The following is a 26312-nucleotide window of genomic DNA, read 5'->3' on the forward strand; positions in this document are numbered from 1 at the left end:
CACACACACACACACGAAAGACATACTAGATATTGAGAAAACAGATCCTGGGTTCAGACTCCATCCTAGAGAACCTGACCTAAGGTTGAACTCTCTAGCACCAGTTTCCAGGTTACTCCCCAACAAACCTGTGCCTCTAGGTTATAAGCCCACCACCGGCACTTCTCTTCCTAACAACCACCAATCAGGAGGAAAGCAGAAATAAAGTTTATGGTTTGGCTCCCAACACCAGCCAATTATTTTAAAGAGCAACAAAATTCTGTAATAGCCACCCCCCTTCAGATGTGTGCCAGGCTAGAAACCCCCTTGCTTGCTTCCCATTTCCTGTAAAATCTTGTCCCACTCAAAGCTCGGGGCTTCGCCCTCCCGTCCTGCTGCATCAGAGATGGCAGTGCGGCCCAAGCTCAACCTTAAATAAAAAGACCCTAGTTCAGTTGCATCAGAATTGGCTCCTTGGTGGTCTTTTGGGGTTCGAGAATGCTTAATAACGATATCTAGATAGCAGGACATTATAAAATGGACTCTCGGCCGTGAGAAAGCGTGAGGCTGCCAACCCATTCTTCTGTTGGGAAGAATGCCACAGGAAAAAGAGCACGTGGCTTTGCCTGCATGCTCCCTGAGAAGGCCCAGCTGTCTTCTGGAAAGCAAAATGCAGCCTCGGAGAGAGCTGAGCCTCTCTGGCTGATTGAAAAAACATGTACAGTCTGAGAGTAAACACCGGGCTAAGAACGTCTTGCTGTGCACTGTGTGGACAGCAGGCTCCGCTGAGCCCTTAATACGCAGCCATTATCCACAGTGCTGACTCATGCTCCTGAACTCCACAGATGTCTTCCTTTTTAAAGACTCTTTTAGAAGCCTCTCCGTCTCTCTCGTGGGTGGCTGGTGTGGACTTTGAAAGGAAAACCCCAAGAGACTTTCAGGGGGGACACCCAATAGGAGCCCCCCCAGAAAGGATGTGCATCCCAAGACATTCCGGAAACAGCTTGGCAGTTCACGATCTAGCCTGAAGGGTGACACGCTGTTTACTTCTGTCCCGTCCTATTGATTGACGCAGTCACGAAGGCATGGTCAGGGTCGAAGGGGTGAGGGGTTGAAATCCTACTCCTCAGTGGGAGGGATAAAGATCCTCTCTTAAAACCAGAACACTGGGCCTGGCGAGAAGGCCCAGTAGGTAAGGGTGCTAACTGCCAAGCACAGCAAGCTGCACTCCCTCTCCAGAGCTGAAGTGGAAGGAGAGAATCAACTGGGGAAAGTTTTGTCTGACCCCCGAGCGCCCACTGCAGCACGTGCATACCTACACAGAGACACACGGACGGAATGGATGAAATGGTCTTCAAAAAACAGATCGAATGATAACAAAAACAAAAACCACGGGCATCGCGTTCTCCTTCGAGCGGAGGTTCCAATGTTTACACTGTTTTTTCTGCAGACACCAGCTTGCGAGGAAGAGGGACGAGCTAAGGGACTCCGAAATATCAACCCTGGCAATCCTGAGCTAATGAGCCAATCAGAAAACTATTAAAACCTCCAGACTTTTGATGATGTGAGGAAAAACCAACTCTCATTTATTTGAGACGTTCTCGAGTTCTTCTATTGCTTATAGCAAAATAGTTTCCAGCCAGCGCACCGCCTCCGCTGAAAGGCATGGTAGGTGCAGGGCGCCATCAACGGACCTGCATCCGGAGGAAGCCAGACACAGGGAATTAAGAAAGCTGTGTGAAGGCATTTTGGACTTTTATTATAGCTTCTGAGGTCTCATCAACGCTGGCTAAGCCTCAGAGAATTTCAAAGCAAAGCATATTTGTAGCTAACTGACATAAATTTGGGGTATAAAACTGACATGAAAAATGCATTATCCTTAAAAATTGGTAGAGCACTTAATGACTACAAAGCACTTCCTGGTCTTCAGCCCCGTAATTGGAGTATATGATTTACACTCTCGTTTCCACTCAGTGTCAACCAACCACAATGTACAAAATGAAGACATTTGTCTCATCCAAAAAATTATACCCTTAGAAAACAAAGCCCGGACGAAGCATCAGGGATTCGGAGAGAAAGAGGGAATGTCAAGTGCTCCTCCAAAAGGCAAGTTGAGGAAACGCTCAAAACCAATGAACTCCTCCCTCCTCTGACACAAGGACCCATCCCAGCTTTATACCGGAATAGGGAAACTGAGAAAGAAGACCTCATAGCCCCCGGCCACTCATAAGCTCACCGGGCTGGGTTAGCTTTGGAGTTTATTTATCTCATGTACAAAGCACATGGGCTCTCATGGTAGTTCCTCTTATCTTAAACTGAAGTTGATAAAAGTGAACTATCTCATTTCTCAGAGATGAGATGTATGAGGTCTGTACATAGACATGGACTCTGAGCCCCAGCTGCTGTTTTGGAGTTCAATACGACTCCAATACTCACCAGTATTTGGAAAGCTTGGAGCTTAACGAGCAGAGCAGGAATCGTGGGACTGTTCCTAGAAACACTTCCACTCCCCCTCAAATGATTCAATTCTGGATCTCCATGGATGTTTCGGTGTGTGCTCAGACCTCACACCACAGGACTCTGCTGGAGGGGAGTCTCCGATATTGACTTAGGAAAAGCCAGCGCTTGGTTTGTGCCAGAACCGTGGTATGTTGCAGCCAGAGCTCCTGGACTCCATTCCTGCATCCCACCCTTCCCAGTATGCAGGACTGAAGGCCTAGCATTGTTCTGGGAAGCCCTGCTCCTCAGATCTCCAACAGAACAAACTGCCCACTAGGGTACCACATCTCCTCAGAGGTTATCCAGTAAGGTTGGAACTCTGGAACTGGCTGCAAGTTTTAAGTGTGCCCTTGGAAGGCCATGGGTTTTGAGCATTTAGCTCCTCTTCTAATGTAGCAATGAACTCTAAATCCTAGGTCTGGTGCCCTGGAAATTCTAATGCAAAGCAATGACTGATGGTAAGTCATTGGGTTTTTTTTTGTTTTGTTTTGTTTTGTTTTGTTTTGTTTTTTTGCTCGTTTGTTAGTTAGTTCCGTGTTTTTATTGTTATTCTTAAGCAAATAGGGAAAGCACAATTACACTTTTTCCTACAGCTTCCACTTTCCTCAGATTTTCCATTTGCATGCTATGTGTTAAGCCTATCCTTTGTGACCCCAGCTAGTCATTATCATTATGAACAAGAAAATAGAGCAGATGTCTATTTGGATAATGATGCTGACTTAGTAATCTCCGGAACACTCTCACGGAGGAAAGAGCTGCAGTGAACACCATGTGTGTGATCGGGGGCAGAAGTGCAGTTCATTGGAGACATTGTATCAGCTCCATCAGAACTAATGAGATGTGCACGTGCCTGTGTCTGTGTGCTCAGCTGCACGTTTGCAATGTGTCCATTCAGAAAGAAATGGGATTCCTTCATTTTGCAACGTATTTGATTTCTCTGTTTTCCCAGAGATAAATAAAACCTGTCTTCTAAGGTCCATACAGCTTACATACAATACCTTAGCAGGCCTTGCAGGATGCTAGCAAAGTCTGCATGCTCAAGAATCCCTCTCTCCAGAACCAGCATCCTGTTGTGATCCCTAAATGGGTCCTTGTGCGCTAACCAAAGCAATGTCAGCTCTTCAAAGTTCACAGAAGCGTAAGTTAGACAGGAAGGCAAAGGTTCACGGAAGCAGGTTTCCGTGCCATCTGGTGTGAAGCTAACTCCTGGGGAGAAGCAGATTAGCAGGTGACAGCTTAGAGCATGACCAGTCCTTTATGAGTGCCACCCAATCCTTTTCAGTGTAATTGGTACCTGGATTTGCATAGATTTACATAAATTATGTATCCATTCAGATCCTCCTAGTGCCCATTTAGCATTAAAATAATTTGATATTTTTAAGATAGGAAGTCTAGGGAGTTTTTATTATTTCCTTCCTATTTTTCATATTGCTGTGTTACTCTTTTCACTGTGGGCCCCACAGTAGTATCTGTCAGTGCCTAAGTCATTCATTTACTAAGTGTCATGTAAATTGAGAGAATCTGCAATTTTGGCCTGTCCATTTTCACTATCAGTCCAGAGCCAACATCTGTAAACTTTTTAGGGCTGGATGTGGGAAACAATGAAGATAACACTGCCTTCCTGATGGTCCCAGAGGAGGCAAAACCTCCTGGCAGATAAGCATGGCACACCTGATTCCCACGGTCCAGCAGAAGTCTGCAAGCTTGGGGTCACTGGTGTATCCCCTTCTATTGTGAGGATGATGCTGTGTGCACATCACCTGGATCCGCCCTGTCCTTTTCAGAAGGGGTACAAGAGAAAAGGAATTTGCCTACTCGGGGGCATGTCCTCTCTATCTTGGAGGCTCTTGCTGACAGTGCTTTGTCGATTATTGCTCTGGTCATCTAGGACACCTTTTCCTCTGCTATCCGAAGGTTCTTAGGAACACACTCACATGCCCTCAAAGCCCCCCTCTCCTCACACTGACATCAAGCTGTTCTATATACTATAGTGGCTTCCTTTCTTCCTCATCTCCCAGTGTTGAGATTGCTAGAGAATCCTGGGCTCAGAACTTACGCAGCCCTGGGGCTCAGCGCTGTGATGAGTATTGGTATTCCTGGGAGAAGGTGGGCCCTCCCCTCCCAGTGAGCTAAGTTAAACAGAGCTGGAGTGAATCCGGGCAATGTAAGCCTTGGTATTCGAAGCATCTGCAGATGCTCATGAGCTCGAGTTGAGAATGCTGTAAACTCACTGGATTTACCAGTAAAGGAAATCTTTGTTCCGGAGGATGTAAACTCACAGAGGGACAAGCTTCCCCACTTTCAATACGCCCACCATTTTCTTTTCCTTGTAGAAGTGATTATCAAACATTTTTAAGAAATAAATTAAAACAAAAACCAAAAAGAAAGAAAAAAATAAAAAAAATTAAGAGATTCACCCAGGGTTGAAATTAGGAGACATATTTGTCTTTAAGGGGTAATTCCATCAGGAGTTAGACAGAAAATGAAATCTTTTTTTGAGTACAAGACCCTACTGTTCCAAGCTTTACTTTGACTCTGAAACTCGAGTCCCCTATAGCCTGTTACATAATAATAGTAACATATACTCTATTCCATTGCTCCAGCTGGACCTGCCTTCTCAATTCAGGTTCTAGAAGTCAAGGGTTGGTTTGTTGGAATTTTAAGTGGAAGTTCCTTAGTCTAAATCTTGCCCTTAACTTTCTATACTCCCACAACTAAACCAAAAACTAAACCAAAAACAGTCCCAAAGTCTACGCTCAACCAAAAAGGTGTACTTCTATCAAATGTACCCAAGAAGTTTTGGTTGAATCACGCTCAAGAACTCTGTGGCACTCAAAGACAAATTACTTGTGGTCTATACTATACTATACTATACTATACTATACGGTTCCCCTTACATTATACATACTGTGCCTGAGCTTCTATGCTTTCCAATGGATTACTTTAATCAGCTGGACAATACTGTGTACACATTGCCCCATTCACCCTCACAGGAACCTCAAGGTATCTCCATCCTTTACAGGTGAAAATTATTTCCCAAGTGATTCAGATAGCATCAGCCCTAGGAGATGGAATGGCGAGGAGTGAGGGTGAGGGAAGGGGCCCAGTCAGTAAAGTGCTGACTGTACAAGCATTTAGACCTCTAGCATCCACACACAACATCAGCATACACTTTGAATCTAAGCACTGAGGAGGCAGAGACAGGAGGTTCTCTGGAACTAGCAGGCCAACCAGTCTATCTGAATCAATGAGCTCCAGGTTCAGTGACAGATCCTGCCTCAAAAAGTATCATGGAAGCAGGGTGGTGGTGGTGCACACCTTTGATCCCAGTGCTCCGGAGGCAGAGGCAGGCAGATCCGTGAGTTCGAGGCCAGCCTGGTCTACAGAGAGTTCCAGGAGAGCCAGGGCTACATGGAGAAACTCAAAAAGAACAGAAAAAATGGTAGCATAGAGAGCAATTAAGGAAGACACCTAACGGTTGGGGATTTAGCTCAGTGGTAAAGCACTTGCCTAGCAAGCACAAGACCCTGGGTTCGGTCCTCAGCTCTGAAAAAAAAAAAAGAAAAACAAAAAGGAAGACACTAACACTAACAGCTGGTATCTATATACATAGTCACACACACACACACACACACACACACCACCACCACCACCACCACCACCACCACCATCAGGACTTGAGCTCACGTTGGTCCAGATAGAAAGGATGTACTTTCCACAAAGTATGTGACTTCCTTCTCTGCTGAAACAGCAAGAAGAGCACCATGCATTGCTCAACTGCGCTCATCTTCCCTGATCTAGACTGGTCTGGGTAGCCTCATACGTGAGAACACAGTCTGAATCTGTGCCTATAAGGACCGGCTTTCACAGCAGTAGTCAGTGTATCTCTGACTCCACAGGGTTCAGAGGCTAGAGGCAGCCCTGCTGAAGAACTTAAATATCTGTTTTTCAGAAGGAGTGTTCCTTAGTAAAAAATCTGCTGGTTCGAATCCCCACGATTATAGCTTTGCCTAAGACCAAGATGTTCCAAGACCAAATGGATTTAAATAATTTGTCCTGTAAGGCCTGGCAGCCTGAGAGTAGCCAAAACCTTTTGTTGTTCTGTTTGCTGTATATTACTACTACTACTACTACTACTACTACTACTACTACTACTACTACTACTACTATACACAGAATCACTATGAACCAATTACCTTTCAAATAATAATCTTGCCATGAATATGAGTCATTTGTCATCTGTATTAGAAGGAAAAGATCATTTCATTTTCCATGGAAGATATAGAGGTTTGCTTTTTATTGATTTTTTCCCCTAAGAAACTCACATTTTTTATATTCTAGTGGAAAGCTTTGAATGGGGGTGATGTGCCCCCCGGTGTGGAAGCGTATCCTCTCTTTGGATGAGGGTGGCTGGTCCGGCCTGTCTGCAGCAGAGAACACCAGGATGGGCTCTGGCCTGTGAGTCCCTGGGATACCTGCGCTGTACACTTTACATGCTTGAAGTTGGTCACTCTTCCCGGCCACCACTGAGGAAGCTGATGCTGACTGAATGAAGGTAAGTCACTTGGCCACGTTCTCATAGAAAGAGAGAGGCAGTTCCTGCCGGATCCAGCTGAGGTCATTCTTTCCATTCTCCTTTGTCCTTGTGGCTGGGCTGGGTCTGTGAGGAAAAAATGTTGCTCTCTGACCCATTGTCCCACGGACTGAGTTTCAGGAGATAACCTCAGAGGGGTCCTGAGACCCGGCCTGCATGTGGGCCTCTCCTGATCCCAAAGCACTAAGATACAGAGACAAAAACCCTATCAGCCCTGTGCTCCTCTCACCTCATGCCTCGGCCATAAGGGACCAGACACTTTTCACTTACCCCAAACACTCCAGCAAGGCAAATGCAGCTAATCGGTTCCCAGCCAGTCAAGACTTCCTGTTTCCCGTGGGTTTTAACACAGCTGCTGACCCCCTGCTTAGGGTTAAGTTTGTACTCACTGAAGAATTGGGGGTGACACCACACAGTTTTTTCCTCTCAGCATCTAAAGCAATTCAGAGATAAGTCTCCATCAGACTGTTTACACAGATTAGGCTTTCCTCTGTTGTTCCAAGCTCAGTGAGAGGATTGAGCTCATCTGTGAGACAACAGATGTCCCCAAGAAGACTATAAACCATTTGTTCAAATGAAACATCAGGACCAAAATGTGATACTCCTGAAAGCCATCGCTGGCTTCTGTCAGTTTTACCATATCTGTAATTAAAGTCACACGTCCTGAGACGTGCGACGGTCCTTGGTGAACATCCACATGGGCACACTAATCTGAAGTTCCCTGGATCCAATCCTCTACTGGCCATTACTTTTCTGGTCTTTGCCCAGCTTTGTCTGGAATAATCATTGTGGGAAGACACAGAATAAGTCAACATAGGTTGACTCTTGATACCAACATTTACAGAAATTGAGAAATGTTCCCATCACTGGAACTCCGTAGTGAAAGCTCACTGAGGACCCTTCCTTCCATTCTCATTTGTCCATTTGAAGAGGAAGGAGGGAAGTCAGCTCACATGGAGGGCTCACTCTGAGGATTTATATGTATATATGTATATAAGTATGTATGTATATACTTGTGTGTGTATATATATGTATATGTGTATGTGGGGTATGTGTGTATGTGTGTATGTGGGGGGTATATTTGCATGTGTGTATATGTGTGTGTATATATGTGTGTATATGTTTGTATGTGTATATGTGTATGTGCATGTGTATGTGTTTGAATATATATGTATATGTATATGTATGTATATATACACACATATATAATATATATAGTATATATTATACTTTCCCAAAAGCTCTGAGTATAACTGTCACAAACAGTGGATTAGTATCTAAAAGCATACAAAGCCCAAAAGTACAGTCAGGAAAGAGAAGGGAAAATGGGGGACATTAGGCTCTTTGCAAAGCAATGTTCTTCCTGGGGAAAAGCATGGGGATTTGGGATGCTGAAGAGTCTATGTCCTAATGTTTTTGGTGATTTAGAACAGGTATTTTCAACATACTGATAAAACTACAATACAATTAAATATTAAGAAAAAACCTTCTTGCTAAATATTGTGTTTAGTTTGTTGAAAATGTATTTTGTAGGAGAGAAAATATACACCCTGTCTTCACCCATCCAAAGGTCATGACGCTTCTATGACAAAAGAGAGATTAGCAATAGAAAATCATAATAAATTTACTTTAAATTTAACATGGCATGGTGGGGGTCAGAAATGAAGTTTTTCTAGCATACATGAGGCCATGGGTTGAGTTTTTAACACCACACAGAAAAACAAAGAAACAAACCCCCAAAGACCAAGGAAAGCTGTGTTTCTATGCTTCCATTCCACAGAGTTAGAGAGCTACAGAGACGAGTGACTAGATATAAATGGACTGTGACCTCATGGTGAGCTGAGCTGAGGGCACCACACGGCTGTTTACTCAGGTTCTTCTCTACCTGGATGGGTTCCCACTGGAATAAAAGTTTTATCACCAACTTCAGGCAAAGTAGGTCAGAAAATTCCTTTAGGATTCTATGTCAGGAGAAAAGAGAGAGGTCGGAGTGACCTTATCTTTGCAGTTTTATCAAGTGCCAAGAGAGCATATTTGGGGATCCCATATCTGAGCCCCAACAATCAATTTCCTTTTCTGTTGTCCTTTCATTCTTTCTCTCTCAGTATACCTACCTCCTTACCCCAGAAGGCAAATATTAAGTGAAACTTGTCTAGACACTTTAAGCCCTTCAATATAACTCATTTTCTATATGCACGTCATGGCTTTGGGAAGGTAGCTGAGGGGAACCAGCTCACATATGGATAAATACCTCATCTTTCACTACCCATGGAGTGTTGGCTCTTGCACTCCTCACAAATACCAATTCTCAAGCTATTTCTATAAAGTGGAATTTCTTTGCACACGAACTCACACATATCTCCCCATATACTTTCATATGTCTGTATGTTACTCACACCACCTAGCACACTAGAAAATCATGTTAACAGAGCTTACCCTGGATTGCTCGAGATACAAGGTACATGTCTGTACATGTTCTGTACAAATGCAGCTTCCTCGTCCCACTCCCACCCCAAATGGTCTCTATTATGGGTGATTGACTGTAGACACAGAACCCTGGCCTGGGGAAGGCGGACTGCATGCTCCTCCTTTCCTGATAAAAATCCAGGAATGTCCTAGTGTGGAGATGGTTACTGGGATAGTAACTGAGCAGCGAATAGGTGCAGATGGTCCTTCTCCCCCTTTGTGGTTTGATCTCCAAGCCAACCTGAGGAACCTAAGGAATACTGTCACCATCTAGGGATCTTGATCAAGTTGCTTTCTCTGCCAGGTGAAGAATTAAAAGGCAGGGGGGAAAGTCTCCAGCTCAACAGGCAGAGGCAGAAAACTCATAAACACAAGAAGCAGGAGTGACAGAATTGGCAGGTGAAGAAAGGCCTTTCGTTCTGGATGAGGAAATGCACGTGCATATAAGCAGGTACACAGGAAGACCCTCCACAAAGCAGAGGCGGAACTCGGGGAGACAAAATCCAGCCTCATCCTGAGGGGTGGAGTTTTCTAAGTCTCCGAAGGGTCTTTCTCCCCTAAACTTAAAGTTGGTCGGTTTGAAGAAAGACAGGCTGGATAGCTGATTGGCCCCACAACTGTCTCTAAATGCATCCTGCTGCGTCTCTGGACCTGTTGAGCCAACCCATCAGCAGGGGGCCTTGCTGGTGGGAGACAAAGCCACAGGCCTTTGTTTTAAGCTGCCAGGCTTTCATCTCCGACCAGGAAAGGGAGAAGGAAGCCAGCCATCTTGCAAGCTCACCACCTTTATCACATAGCCATGGCCCCTCTCCCTATCTGTCTGCCCACCAGGAAGTCTGCCAAACTCCAACCCCACACCACCAAGTCTGTTTCCAAGGTTTCTGGTCTGCTTTCCATATCACCTAGAGAGAAATCTCCAAAGATTCCACTCTGTCTCCTGGGTTACCACATCAAGTATTATTTTTTATATTATACCGCATACATCTTAGATGCTCACAGGTTATAATGCAATAGTGCACTGACTTTTAGTATTGCACAGGGAGCAAAAAGGCACATAAGGTTGGTTAAAACGAAAAGATCTGGGGCTACAGGATAGCTCAGTAGTCGAACAGGTGTTTTGCCCTGCACCCCCCATTGGCATGAGAAAAACAAAATCTCTAACTTCCTGAAAACCACCTTGCTAAATCAATAGGATCAATAGATTTGTCCTATTTTCTCAGTGGCTGCTTTCTTGCAATGAAGACTGCTTGCACAACCTTGGGTATTGGGGTCAGCCTAATCACCAACATAAGACAAAGCTGTGAACCTGTCCTAAGCTTAGCAACATAACAGCACAGTAGACAGTAACGGCCCTGTGACCAAGCTTTAGACAGTGTGTCTGACAGTTAGACAACATTGGGCTTTATCTCTGCCTAGTCGCACACAGTTTAGCAAGAACCATCCACTCTTGACGTGATCACCCTGGCCAGCCTTTACCAAGAACCCTGCTTGGACTGTTTAGTCTGTGCTTGTGTTTAATTTGTTGAAAATGTATCCTGTAGGAGAGAAAATACACCCCCTGTCTTCACCCATCCAAAGGTCGTGCCTGACACTTCTATGACCAAAGACAGATAAGCAATAAAAAAAATAATAATAAATTTACTTTGTCTAGAGTTTGTCTGGAATTCCCCTTCCTCGTGGATGGCTACCCTTAGTCCTTTTTCTCTCTACTGACCCTCTGGCTTTCTTCATAGGCTACAAATCCCTATGTGTGTCTTTGTAGTATTTAAAATTGAACTCATTCTTTCTCTTCTGTCACAATGGTCCTGAATCCCCCTCCTACTTTGACAAATGCTAACTTTTCCCTTAAGCACACTGTGCTGTAGATAAGTGTTTTTAACCCCTGTCACAGTTCCATAACTAGTCTCAGCTATGTGTTATGTGTGTGTGCTTACATGTGTGTGTGTGGTTCTATTTTAGCTGCTTGTTTTATTTTTATTGAAACAGAAGCTCATGTAACTCAGGCTGGCCTTGAACTCCTGATGAGTTTACCTCGTGAGAGCTAAAATCACAGGTACGTACTGCTGTGCCCAGGCAATCAAACATAGGGCTTTGGTCACGCTCTACAAACTTGATACAAACATGCCAACAACTGAGCGACATCCCCAGCCTCAACCACAGGCATTGAAGTATGCTATAGTCCCCGACCCTAAAGTGTCCCCTGCAGTTGCCCTTCATATATCACCTCACTGTCCCCTCCTCCACGTTCCTGGAAACTGTAACTTTTGTAAAACTACTGTATGTGGGCTGGCGAGGAGGCTCAGCATTTAGAATGCATGCTCCTATTCCAGAGGATCTGAGTTCAAGTCCCAGCACCTCAGCAGGCAGTGGACAACCACCGGCGACTCCAGCGACACAGCATTTTACACCTTCTCCTCACCTCTGCAGACACCCATACACACTGACACACATTTCCACAGACATACAGCCAATAAAAATAAATGTTTAAGAGCAAAACCCTGCTGTCGGCAAGGAAACACTCCTGTAGAGCGGGCTGGGGACGTGGAGAAGGGAGGTACTCGGGCCATGGTGGTAAAGGGGTTTCTGCTTGTCCAGAGGGGTCTTCCTCTCTCAGGTGAAGGGCACTGTGGTGAATGGGTGGATGCCAGAGAGGTTTCACCAGACACCAAGGTAAGTTTAATGGGTTACTGGAAAGAATAATAGGCAGGCAGCAACCTTGCTGAGGCTCTGGAGTCAGAGAGCAGAAAAAAAAAGTCTGAGGAAGGAAAAAGAGAAGCCGAAGAATGTCCTGGAAACAGCTAAGAAGGTGGACACAGTAGGGAGAGGAAGTGGGAGCCCTGAGGCTGGCATAACTTTAGTAAATGCCTGCGTGAAGCCATGCTGAAGTGGTGTGCGTGTGTGCGTGTGTGTGTGTGTGTGTGTGTGTGTGTGTGTGTGTGTGTGTGTTGGGGGCGGGGGGTTGGGGCTCCAAGTTTAAGGTGAAAGACCCTGAAGGTGGTGAGCCTCCTGTCCCCATTCACAGTGAGTTATCCCTGCTTACTCACTGGGCTGTTGCTGAGACATTGAGTCTGCCCAGTGCCAGGATACAGAGTGCCTCCCATTGTCACTAACCATAAGGAGACTGTCTGCAAGGTTCCTCTCCTCTACCCTTTCCAACCTCATGTTATCGGTATACAATCTGTTGGACAACTGACCCACAAAACAAAGGTAGTGCTGGTTGATAATTGATACATTAAACAGCCCTGTTACCAGTCTTCCAAAGCTCTGTATCCTTCACCAGCATCTTTGTATCTACCTGCCGGGCTGACTGAAAGTTGCTTTAGACTATCTCCAGACACAGTGTGACTCCTGAAGAACAGGAAGGTGAGCATCATGGATGCTGGGAGAAGTGTGACTGTGTCACTGTGTCAGAGCTTCGCTGAAACCATCATTCCCCCGGGCAATGATGGTCACATCAGGGGCTGGTGCCCACACTGGTACTGCAGATCTACACCCCACTTTGCCCCGGTACGATCCCCAGGAGATGAGTACACACCACCAGTCTAGCTTGCTTTCCCTCTGACTTCCACTAGGTGAAGAAATTGGCAGGTGATCAAAAGGGAACTGCCGTGAGCACTTCTGGAAGTGAGCTTCCTCCCACGCCAGCCTCCTTCCTTCCGCTCCTCCAGGCCAGCTGACTGTGATCCTGGACATACGGCTGCTCCTGTCTGGTAAAACATCTCTCTGCCAAGAGCTCCAGTGTGTTTCTGAAAAACCACTTCCTTGAACCTTCTTTGAGGCAAGCAGAAACTGATGTCTTTTCCTGGTGTTGCTGGCTTCTGTCAGGCCTTGGTCATCACTTTTAGCCTTACTTATGTTGAAGGGTGGCGATTTTGTTTGTTTGTTTGCTAATTTAGGTGTTGAGAGTGAAACCAGGTTCTTATACAAGCTACATAAGCCCTTGAGCACTGCATTACACAGCTCCTCTTCTGGCCTTTAGTTGAGCTCTTAAATATGCTATTAATATCTACTTCCTACTGGGACCTTGGTGCACACACATTTCTTTATTCAAGGCCAGCATTTTATATCCATCTCAACGTTCTAAAACACAGCTACATTCTGACATGTTTATTTGCATTTAAGAGCGCCTTTAGATTGGATTGTAATTAAGAGCATTTTTTGATTGCAAGGAAGTGGCTTTCACTTCTACTTCCAGCAATATGACGATCCCTTAGGGCCTACTTTCTAGTGAAACAATCATAACTGATGAAAATCATTTTCTGAGTCTCTAGAAACTGTCCCAAGGGTCCACTGATGGAAAAGAAGGACCTCAGCTTTTAAGCTACCCTGAATCCTGAAGACCCTAGAAAGGGCAGAGCACTGAGCCAGAAGTATGCATAAGGCAACAATGAAGGTTAGAGTGGAAATTCATAAGAGACAGTCATTTAGAATTAACAATAATTTTAAATGAAGAGGTCAAGGTTGTGGCTCACACCTTTAATCCCAGCGCTAGGGAAACTGGTCGATCACTGTGAGCTCAAGGCCCGACTGGTCTATGTAGTGAAACTTTACATCTAGAAGAAGCTGAAGAGGCAATACAAAATTAAATTTAAAAGTTGGCTCTTGGGGCTGAAGAAATGGTTCAGTCACCCTTGAAAGACAATAGCTTCTAAATGCACCAAAATTGTGTCTTTGACATAACAAAGATGAGGAAGCCCGTCACTCATGGGGAAGGCTACACTCATGCTCTTGGGTGTGTCTTGCTTTCTTCCCAAGCACTTCTCTCAACCCCCAAACCTAACATCTACACCAAAATCCTTCTCATCAACTCCAACTCTGCTTCACATTGGTTTACTCTGAAATTCTTTTCTGTAGCTAGGTCAAGTGTCTGAATAGAGGTCTCTAAAAAGGGAACCACTGTCGACCTACTGTCAGCACCACAGAGTGTGTATGTATGTGTGTGTGTGTGTGTGTGTGTGTGTGTGTGTGTGTGTGTGTGTGTTATGGGGGTTGGTATGTGGGACATGGTGTGTGTGTGTGTGTGTGTGTGTGTGTGTGTGTGTGTGGTTTCTGGTGTGATATGAGTGTGGGGTGGTGGTATATGTGCTGTGTGTGTCATGTGGGTACTGTATGTGTGCTGTATGGGGAGTGTGGTAGGTGTGGTGTCTGGGTGTGGGTGTGGGTGTGGATGTGGGTGTGTGTATCCTGTTGCCACTGACAGAGTAAAGGAATGTTTTCTCCTAGTTGAAATCAGGAACTCAAGGTGGAATTCCCAGATGCAGAAAATGCTCTACCGTAACACTGAGCCACAGTGAGAATTTGGGGCTATTCAACAGCAAATCCAAGTGAGCCAAAGAACGCACAAAGCTGCTTGTGAGCTCTGGTGACCTTCATCTGACCGCTGTGCTCTGCCCTCCTTCTCTGCTTACACGTAGCAATAAGCCTTTATCAGACACCAAGTCATCAAATTTCCCCACATCTGCCATAAAACTCTGTCATAGACTTGAGAAAACTTTGCAGGAAGTTGAAGTGCTTAAGTTCTGTTACAGAGAGTCCATCCGACAGTTCAAATTACAAAAGCAGAATCGAGTTCAGTGACCATACCTACAAACTTACCAGTGTGCTTTAAGAGAACTAAAACGAGCAGGAACGCACTCCTTGGAATGTTTCTGGCCCACATTTAGTCATAGTAACGGTGCCCCAGGGGCAGATGTGGCCAATCTAAAAAGGTTTACTCTAAGTTCTAAAGTTAAACTCGATTCATAGTACTGTTGTGCCTCGAGGGTAGGTGGCCAATGCTCTGAATCTAAGGGCTGTTTTAAGAGGAGAAAAATTAGATCAAGATGGAAAATGTCCAACGAAGAGGCTAAATATGCTCAGGAAGTGTGGTAAAAACCCATGAATATTAATTGGGCCAGTTCAAACCATAAGCCCCTCAATAAAATAAAAATATTTTTGGGCTCTAGAAAAAAAATAAAGTGGGCTGTTCTTCCCAGGCTCTTAGGAATCTCAGCACTCTCTGCGTTTTTTTCATTGCCGTTTGCCAGACTGCAAATTGCAGGGACGCTGTATGCGCGATACTTCCTGATCCGACGTCCCCCAAGCAAGAGAAGCCAGGGTGAGGCTGTGGGGCTACGGGTCTGGCTTTGTCATTTCCTTGCCATACTCCCACCACACCGGGAAAGAGGACTCTCAGCCCTGAATCTTTAGCCAGACAGAGAAATCTTTTCTCAACCTTCTCAGCCTGGCTCTCACTTCATGCCTTTCCCTACTTCCCTGTTCACATTTCCCCGTGTGTGCCCTAAGTAGTTTATCTACCAAATGGGCTTCCTCTAGATGTGAGGGGGAGCCACAAATCGAGTTACATGCAAAAAGCGTTCAAGAGTTAGGAATGTGTCCCCAGAGCCCGCTCTTCTTGTTGGACACATTGGTGGCAAACACTAGTTGAGCTGTATATCAAAAACCTTGGGACAGTGGTACCTAGACATGGCCTTTGGGGCATAAGGATGACCTAGATTCGCTCTTCTTTTGTAAAGGTTCGTGATCTGCCAAAGAATGATACGCCGGTCTCAAATAGTGTGCAAAAGCAAAGAGTGTTTTGTTCTGCAGAGGTCCAGCATGCTGGGGTCAACCATTTACAAGACGGAGGTGCCCCAGTGAGCTTGCAGGCTGGATTTAGAGCACATTAGGGGGATTCCAGGGAGGGATAGGTGACCTCTTTCTTAATCTTTTGGCTCTATCTCTAGGAACATAACAGAACCATCACTGGGGGTTCATTAGGGATGGGGGGCCTGGAAACTGTTTCTGAGGTCGTAGCTGAGGAAGACTGGAAACTGCTGCTGATTCACTGTTCTTGCCTGGGCAAGGTGGCAGGGCACCTTCTGATGGCAGGGCAGTTTCTGGCTGGCTGCCTGAGACATGGGGTTTTTTTGTTGTTTTTTGTTTGTTTGTTTTTTTGTTTGTTTGTTTTGTTTTTTGTTTTTCAGTAACTGACTTGCCTGGACTTGCCCAGTCCTTGGTAACAGAGGTTTAGACCTAGTCTCCTGAACTGCTGATTTAAAGCCTGTCATAGAGTCAGTCTGTCTTACTTTCACCAGTTTCATTCTCAGAAGGACAAATGGCTGCCGTGTTTGCTGCATTTTCTTTGTGAAATATGTCAACGTGGAGACTGAACATCTAATCTAAAGCATAAACTTTCAATATCTAAAAGGATTATTCTCTGTATAAGAATATTCAACACACACACACACACACACACACACAGCTGTGGCTTCACCCTATAAGTTTAAGAACACTAAGTATGAGCAACATTCCCAACTATTTATTTTTAAAAATAAGCTCACTCATGTGCTCGTGCTCTCTCTCTCTCTCTCTCTCTCTCTCTCTCTCTCTCTCGCTCTCTCTCCATCAGAGTGGATTTGAGCTTCTAGACAACCCAATCTGGCCTCCCTCTCCCCAAGTTTTCCAGGTGCTGAGACTATAGGCACTGATAGCCACAGCCAGTGTCATACTGGAAATATACGGTCAGTACTTTTTTGTTTTTTTAGGTAGATAGGTTATAAATATCACTGTTACTCTTCTCTTCATTATACTGCCTATACCATTTATTGGTGCTTTATACATAACTGATAACCACCAAAATGCACATTTTAAATGCATTTCTTTAAGTCACTGGTTATTTTAATTAATCATTCATATGATTAAACACATATTAGATGCATAACATCTTGTGTGTTCTTTTTCCTGAACAATCAATGGCTGGTACCATCATATCTCTCCCCCTTGTGCTCTGGACATGGAAGCTTTTCCTCCACTAACAAGAACTCAGACAGGGGTTGGGGATTTAGCTCAGTGGTAGAGCACTTGCCTAGCAAGCGCAAGGTCCTGGGTTCGGTCCCCAGCTTCGAAAAAAAGAAGAGGAAAAAAAAAAAAAAAGAACTCAGACTTTGGTTGTAACCTTGCTCCTTTCCGTGAAGTAAAAGCAAGTCTTGCAATAAATGCAATTGCATATGAACCTTTAGCACACGATACATCAACATCTCAAAAGAAAAATTGATAAAGCTAAAGATAAGCCCTTAAATAAGTTCCAGAGCAACCCTTTCCCCTGGCATGGGGACCAGATCAGCTAAAGGTGCTGAGAGACTGAAGACAGGCACACAGATTGAGGATTACATAGTGTGCCCTGTACTGGGGCTAACGGCGGTAAAGCCTTGTGGTTCACTGCAATTCCAGTCAGAAGGAGGGGGTCTGTGTATGAGTTAAGACGAAGGAGACATCACCCCAGCTGGAATGTTTTATATTAACCTAATGTCAGAATCAGACACAACCCTAGAGTCAGGTCCAGTTATAAAGCACCACAGGTCACCCAGATGGTCCTATCTACTTACCAATCTATACATCTATCCATAACCTATTGAGGAGTTAGGCTCTTTGTTTTGTTTTGTTTTGTTTTTTAAGACAGAGTCTCACTAGCTCGCTAACACTAGCCTTAAACTTGATCTTCAGCCCCCAATTGCTGGGACTGTAGGTATGCACGTCCACACCTGAGAAGAGTTGTCTGTGTAGTATATGCTTTCAAATTATGCAGGAAAAATCAACTAGGGTTATGCTGGGGCGGGCAACAATGGTAGCTATAATTCAAGATGGCATCAGTTATGTCAAGATGAGTCCACATAAAGTGGTATTGAGATAGATAGGTAGATAACTATATTTTAAAAGAGGAAATAAATATACCATAAAACAAATTCCATGCATCAGAAGTTGATAAAATTATGGCTAAAGCATGAATAAATTGCTTTATTATGTGATACTAGGGATGTTTCCTTAAACCATGACTAAAATCCAAAAGCAAAACTAGGAAAGACTGTTAAAAGAGAGATAAATAATTGATAAATTTAATGGTGTAAAATTTTGTCAAACATTTATAAATGAAAAATATAAGAAACATAAAAAATGAACAAATGACAACTTATATCACAAAAGGCAAATATTCTTACTGTACAAAGAACCTTTGAAACCTGGGGAGAAAAATTATCAACTGTCGTCCAGGGTCAAACATGAGTCATTTCCCAGAAGCTCATCACTGCTAAGAGATCAATAATTTTAAGTTTTCCAATTCATCAGGTTAGGAAAAATCCAAAAGTTTAATGACAGACACATTTGGAGAAACTGTAAGAAAACCATTGGTTTTGCTCTGTTGGTCAGAATGAAAAATGGTACATCTCTTTTAGAAAAGAGTTTGCTGATACCTTGCTGGATGTTTTCTTGGCAACCTCATTACTTTAGATAATAATCTATTCTAAAGCTGCACTTATGAGAGAAAGACAGAGACAGAGACAGACACACACACAGAGAGACAGAGACAGAGAGACAGACACACACAGAGGGGGGGGAGGAGAGGTAGGGGAGAGGTAGTGAGACAGAGACAGACAGAGATTCGAGGGAAGGGGGAGAAGGAGCGGGGAGAAGGAAAGAGACAGGGACAGAGACAGAGGAGACACAGAAACAGAGAGGCAGAGGTGAAAGTCTGTGCATTGTAACTCCATGAATAATAAAAGACTTAGAACAACACAAGTTCTCATAATAAAACTGGATTGAGTAAATCACTATACCACCACAACACAGAGGTCAGGGGTAGCAAAAAGAAGTGGGATATTACTACCATGAAATGACCCTTTGATAAATCAATGTTTTAAAACAATGGAAGGTTTAACATATATTATTCTTTTTTTCATTTAATCTAACATTTTTAATTGGATATTTTTTTGTATTTAAATTTCAAATGTTATCGCCTTTCCTGGTTTCCCCTCTGGAACCCCATATCCCATCCTCCCCCCCCCCCTGCTTCTATGAGGGTGCTCCCCTCCCATCCACCCACTACCACCTCACCATCTGGCATTCCCCTATACTGGGGAATTGAGTCTTCACAGGACCAAGGGCCTCTCCTCCTGTTGATGTAAGACAATGCTGTCCTCTGCTACATATGCAGCTGGAGCCATGGGTCCCTCCATGTGTACTCTTTGGTTGGTGGTTTAGTCCCAGGGAGCTCTGAGGAGTCTGGTTGGTTGAGATTGTTGCTCTTCCTGTGGGGTTGCAAACCCCTTTTGCTCCTTTAGTCCTTCCCCTAGCTCCTCCACTGGGGTCCCCATGCTCAATCCAACAGTTAGCTGCAAGCATCCTCATCTGTACCAGTAAGACTCTGGCAGAGCCTCTTAGGAGATAGTATATCAGGCTCCTGTCAGCATGCACTTCTTGGCATCCACAATAGTAACTGGGTTTGGTGTCTGTGTGTGGGTTGGATTGCCAGGTGGAGCAGTCTCTGGATGGCCTTTCCTTTAGTCTCTACTCCACATTTTGTACCCCATATTTCCTTTAGACAGGAGCCATCCTGGGTTAAAAATTTGGAGATAAGTGGGTGGCCCCATCCCCCAGCCAGGGGCCTTGTCTAACCTCTGGATAGGGTTTCTACAGGTTCTCCCTCCCCTTTGTTGGGCCTTTCAACTAATCTCATCCCTGTTGTGTCCTGGGAGCCTCTTGCTTTCCTGGCATCTGGGGCTTGCTGGTAGCTACCCCCAGTTCCCAGTCCCCCAGTGCTACACATCTCTGTTCAAATTCCTGACCCTCTGTGTATCATCCCTGTCTCCTCCCATGCCTGATCCTACCCTCCCTTTCCTCCCTCCCCCTCTCTCTTTCTCCCAAGTCCCCCCCCCACCCTCTACCTCCCATGAGTATTTTGTCCCCTCTTCTAAGAAGGACCAAAGCATCCACATTTTAAACTTCCTTCTTCTTGAGCTTCATGAGGTGTGTGAATGAGAAAGAAGTATACAAAACAATAATTCTTTAACTATCTTGTTTTGTGCATTTGAGTCCAATACAATACAAATGTTTAATATAATTATAAAACTTAATAACGTATAACAAAATTAAATTCTTTAAAAATAAGAAAAACCAGGGGCTGGGGAGAAGGCTTAATAGAAACCCGGATACAGCTGCATGCATGCGTCTGTAATCCCGGTGCTCCTGCGGTGAGATGGGAGCAGGAGAAACACCCTAGCTCCTGGGCCAGCTAGCATGGCATTGCAATGGTAAACAGACAGGGTCTCAAACAAGATGGAAGGTGGGCCATAGGCAAATTAGGCATGGAACTCGGACAAATCTGGTTGGTTAATTTGAATCGACATGGGAAATTCTGATTGGTTGATGGATTGAGTGAAAGTGAACAGGCTCAAGAAAGAGAGGGAGGAAATGACGCAACGTTTTATATAAATTGAGAATGAAAGGCTGGTGATCAGCCGTCACCTAGTAAGTCTAGGCTCTTTTGGATTTCAGTTCTTGAACTTGGGGATTGGGAAGTATTTATCATATAACTGTTAAGGGGAGTTTTAAGTTTGTAGCCAGCTGAAAATCTTTTTTTCCGGCGGGCTGGGATTACACTCCCTTTGGACACAAGAAGCTTTAAAGGTAAGAGGGGTTTTTTGTTTTGGTTTTTTGGTTTTTAGACAATTAAAAAAAAAAAAACCACAAAACACACACATCCTGGTATCTTGTTCGGTACCACAGGGGGAAAGTTTTGAAAGCAAGGAGTCTAACAGAAGCTAAGTTAGCTGGGGCACCTTGACCTCGGGTTCCTAAAATAGACCTGAGTAATTTTCTGTGGGAGTCTCCATCAAGGAGATCAAATTCGAGTTAAACCTAAAATGGCCTCAGCAGGAGTACGAGATGGAAGGCTCTCTGCACAGCCTTGCCCTCTTAGAAAAGCTCAGTGTTCTAGGATCTGACTACATGCTACTCCAGGACATACAGACATATCCCTAACTTTTATCATAGGAGTTGCTGCCCCTAACCCCTGTCACCAGTGACAGATAAAATTATCTTAAAACTGTCATGTGTGTGAAAATTGGGCAAATGGGCACTCGTGCTAGCTTCCAAGGGCAGCATTCTTTGACATGTGTGGAGGAAGATACAAAGGAAGATCCCCGAGAGCCTGTGTGCTTTTAATCATTAGTGTGCCGTGGCTCATTCCTTCAATATCGGCATTAAGGAGGCAGAAGCAAGGAAATTGCTGTTTGTTCAAGGCCAGCCTAGTCTACATACTGAATTACAGGCGAGCCAGGAGTTCTCAGTGAGATCTTTACTCAAAACAACAAGTCTTAAAAACAAAAGCCTCTTACTCTGTACTTGAATCAAAAGGGCCAGAACAAACTCATGCTATATTTTATTCTTAAAAAATGCATATTCTCTTAGTCAGTGAAGTGGCCTATCAAGTAAAGCACTCACCATGCAAGACTGATAACCCTGAATTTGATTCCTGAAACCCATGAACAGGCGGAAGGAGAGAACCAACTCCAACTCCAAGCTGTCTTCTGACCTCCACATACATGTCATTCGGATGACCACACCTCTCTCTCTCTCTCTCTCTCTCTCTCTCTCTCTCTCTCTCTCTCTCGTGCGTGCATGTACTTTCAAAGATTAAAATACATATTTCCTAATTATATCTTTTCAGAAAGGTCTAGAAACAAATATGCAAGCTAAGTGCAATGATCAGGCCCAAGCCTATGTTTCTTATTAACCAGATACAGGAGAGTCAGTCACAGTACCACACGCCTGTAATCATGTTTTATGGGAGGTGAGGTTTGAGACTAGTTTAGACTATATAGTGAGACTTTAATCTCAAAAAGTAAGAGGCAGAGACAGCGAGAAAGAGATACATACAGAGATGGGGGTGGGGGGAGACAGTGTCCAGATGGTAGCTTAGTTGTAGAGTATTTGCTTCAAATGCACAAGGTCCTAGATTCATTCTAACCTCATCAGGAAAACACACACACACACACACACACACACACACACACACACACACAGAAGGAGAGAGAGAGAGGGAGAGAGAAGTAACAATTGAGGGGTTCACACTGGCCAATGATGATCAGAACTGAGCAAAAATGGGGGGGATAGCTACAATTAATTAAAACACATCAAATACATTTATTTCAAATTCATTCCTTAAACTTGGCCAGTCTACCTTCCCCAACACCCCTTTTACATGCAACTGATGTTTTTTAAAACTGATTTGTAAGGGAGACTTAAGCACTAGCCAGTCCTTGTACTGTGGGAGCCAGTGGATACGACCAGCAGGTGAAGAGGGCATGGCTGAACGTCGATGTTCTTTTGCAACTTTAATAAGTAACTTGGCCTTGGTCGTGATCATCAGCTGCTGCCAACTTTGAAAACAGACACGTATCTCCTAGTAGAAGTGTACAAGACCACCTAAGCTATGTTCTTGTAAAAAAATGTAAGCTGGCATCGAATCGAAGCTCAGTATCTAAGCAGCAGTTTATAAGAAACAGAACAAAGAGACACGTTAAGTAATTGGTCAGTGGAGAAATCCTATGAGAAGAATTACACAAGTCGCTTCAACAAGAAAAAATAAAATGTAAGTGAAAGAGGGAAGTTGTATATTGATCAAGTCTAAAGACATATCAACCAACTATAATTTATAGCCTAAAAGAGGCCTTGATGTTTTAAAATTGCTTTTATAAAAACTAAGAAAATTGAGAAATTTTACAAATGGGCCAAATATTTGATTATGTGGAAGATTTATAATAATGTTGGTACAGTATAAATTAAACAAACTGAACTTTTTGTTGATGACTGTAGCATGTAGTTTTTGCTCCCTCCTTTAAGCTCCAGGCAGACCATGCTACCAACCCCCACCCAGAGAATATGGATTGGAGGATGAAAAATAGACGTATACATTGCTCAATTTCAACCTGCCTTCTTGGCTCAAATGCCAAGTGCTTCTAATCTACCATGGCTAGCGTGCCCTTCCCAATACGCTTAGCTCAGCACCCTAAACCTGCCCTCAACCTTAATTGCTCAGTTACCTTTAGTCCCAGCTCAACACCCCAACCTCCTGCTTGGAGAAGCAGCCTATGGCCACTCCACCCAAGATCTTACATTGCTGGTTACCCTTTCTCCCTCCAAAGCATGGTGAAAACGCCTTTTCTTTTCCTGCATCTCCTTTCTGCCCCACCCCCACCCCAGGAACTGGAAGTTCCACCTCTTTCCTTCCACCCAGCAATTAGTCCCTAGCATCTTTATGGATAGAACAATAACCAATTGGGAAATAGGACCTTAGCATCAGAACTACCCCTACACCTCACCTTTTCTGTCTAATAAAAGGGGAAGAAAAGCTCTTCTCCCAGACAGAAATTGAATGAAACCATAGCAATCATGTAAATTACAAAGTGTGATATGCAATTAACATCCAGTCCATATTTGTCAGTTAGATAAATTAGTCTACCATCATAACTTAAAGAATTATGATTCTATCCCTGCATTATGTTTAGCTTTTAGCCTGTAATACACTCTGAAAAGTATCCTCTCAAATTTATATGTTCTCTCTCAAAGCTAAACAACTTGAGTTGACTATGAGACTATAACTAGTCTTCAACCCTGTCAGAATCTGAGAATGACTTCAACATTACCTTAAAATATTGGAAGCATAAAACGTAGCTTCCAAAACTTAACCAGTTTGTAGAGACAGCTGATTATCTGGACAATCCTTCATTCCTCAAAACGCTGGACTATCAGTCTTCGGCCTTCTGGCCCAGGATCATCTGACAGACCTTTGAAAAGCAGAATTATGAAGGACTGCTTACTCTGTCTTGGAAGAGCTAACAGTGGGCTATGCTATATAGTGTGTCCTTTACCCAGAAAGTATTTTTGTCTGTAGATGAATTAAGGCAATTCTTGCCCAGTGACTACCTTGCCCCAACTGAAGCAACTCCATTGATGCTCAATTTCTCCTTAGAACCAAGAGAGGGTGCTGTCAGGAGCAGACACGTCTCTAGTCAATGATCTTGAATGAGGAAATGGCCTTACATGCCGTATTCTGTGGACTTCTGACACTTTTGAAGTCTATCTGTAGAAGTATATCTGAACTGTTACATCTCAACTATTCTTAGTCACTCATTTCTACCTGAGTAAATTAAAAACACTTTCTTATCAGTAAGTCAGAATCTAATGTGACCATGAGTTACTTCATCATCCTCAATAGTCTGTAGTGGCAGTTATCAGAAGGACTGGGTTTAACCTTGTGTTCTCAATGCCTATCAAAGAATAACAATATTAACTTCAAGTTTTGTATCAATATAAGAAATTCACACCAATGAAAACCTTAAATCTTGGGTTGGGGATTTAGCTCAGTGGTAGAGCGCTTGCCTAGGAAGCGCAAGGCCCTAGGTTCGGTCCCCAGCTCCGGGGAAAAAAAAAAAAAAAGAAAACCTTAAATCTGTATCAATATGACTATTGAGTCGGGATAAGAATTCAAAGTCCCTTAGTATCTTCTGTCATTTTTATATGTTTACATTTTCATAGCAAAAAAATCTAAAATTAAAGTATCTAAAAATAAAATCAAAGGGACTCTGCCATGTTCCCTGTCACTCTGATCTCCACTCCTCCTCACCTCATCTTCTTCTCCAGATGGGTAAAACCCCTCTTGGGTAAAGTGAATTGCCCAGCAGTGTATCTAATAAATCTAAAAATAAAATAATATATATTCTTTTAAATATATATAAAATGGACAAAACAGGCCAGGCAGTGGTAGTGCATACCTTTAATCCCAGCACTGGGGAGGCAGAGGCAGGCAGATCTCTGTGAGTTCAAGGCCAGCCTAGTCTGCATAGTGAGTTCCAGGACTTTTTTGAAAAACAAACAGAAATATTGAAAGCCAGCACCCTAGACTCTGATGCAGTGAGTGCTACCGCCATCCTCCGCATGTCTAGGCTCACAATGCATGATGTCATGACTTACGGTATTTTTCAGTTCCACTGCAGTGGGAAAGCAGTATCGTATCTTACATTTTGGGCTTTAATCTTCCTCTGGACTAGTTAACATGATGTAGCACTAAGTGACGGCTGCTGTGGTAATCTGCATTAAACTTCACCCGGTATGTTATCTTCGTTCTCACAGATGTGGTGTTCTGTTTTATCTAAACTCCCTCTAACATAACGTCCACCACCACTATTTCTTTGCCAGTCTGTCCACTATTGAACATGGCGATTGGAAGACCAGGCACTGCTTGGCAGTTCACTTCCGTGTGTTGAGCTGCCTGGGGAAGTTAACTGGGTGAAGAGTGGAGGACAGCCGGCGGTTATATATGCATCTCCAGTTTGATAACTCTGATAACCGTAAGCATACTTAAACTCGAGAGTTATAATTTGGATTAAACTTCACCCAAGAGGGGTTTTACCCATCTGGAGAGGAAGATGAGGTGAGGAGGAGTGGAGATCAGAGTGACAGGGGACACGGCAGAGTCCCTTTGAGAGAAAGTCTAGCAGACTCCTTTGTGATTTGTCTACTCCTGAGTCACCCCGCAAACTACGCAAGCTATGTACACATTTGGGTCAAATCTTCCATTCTTGAATATGTACAAGGTGTGTGGGAGTGAGCAGGAAATAGGTGGCTTTGCAATGTTGTTTTTGATTGATATTTAATAGCAGCATTCTTTGATACTAACAAGAGTGCTAAAAACTGGGGAAGCTTCTAATAAATTAGAACTAAAGTCTGAATGATTGATAAGTGGTTTTAGGAATGTTTTTTCCCAGAATATCACTTGGAGTCTAAATGGGAATAATCAATTTTTTCTAGCAGGTCTCATGAAGTGGCACGGATCTGGGAGCACACATCAGGGTTGGCCATTCCAAACACTCCCTCTGGTCTCTAGGGAAACCCTTACTTGCCAATTGTGGATGCAGATGACTGTGCCTCCCCTGGTCCCTCTGACAAGAGATGGCAACCA

General features: G+C 43.8%; 2 long non-coding RNA genes across 7 annotated transcripts in view; one reads left to right on the plus strand and one right to left on the minus strand.

Moving 5' to 3' along the window:
- Positions 1–26312, minus strand: part of LOC148003784 (uncharacterized) — a 69486-nt gene that overhangs the window by 38578 nt on the left and 4596 nt on the right. The gene's annotated exons all lie outside the window — the stretch shown is intronic.
- Positions 20749–26312, plus strand: part of LOC102554970 (uncharacterized) — a 15753-nt gene continuing 10189 nt past the window's right edge. For 2 of the 6 annotated variants that reach the window (XR_015629618.1, XR_015629619.1), the window contains exons 1-2: positions 20749–20977; positions 25550–25701. This is a non-coding gene — a long non-coding RNA (uncharacterized LOC102554970). Of the gene's footprint in view, positions 20978–25549; positions 25702–26164 lie in introns of all 6 variants that reach the window. The other 4 variants (XR_015629620.1, XR_015629617.1, XR_015629621.1 and 1 more) reach the window with 4 other exon arrangements.

The sequence above is a fragment of the Rattus norvegicus genome, chromosome 9 (genome assembly GCF_021556685.1).
Source record: "Rattus norvegicus strain SHRSP/BbbUtx chromosome 9, alternate assembly SHRSP_T2T, whole genome shotgun sequence".
NCBI lineage: Eukaryota > Metazoa > Chordata > Mammalia > Rodentia > Muridae > Rattus > Rattus norvegicus.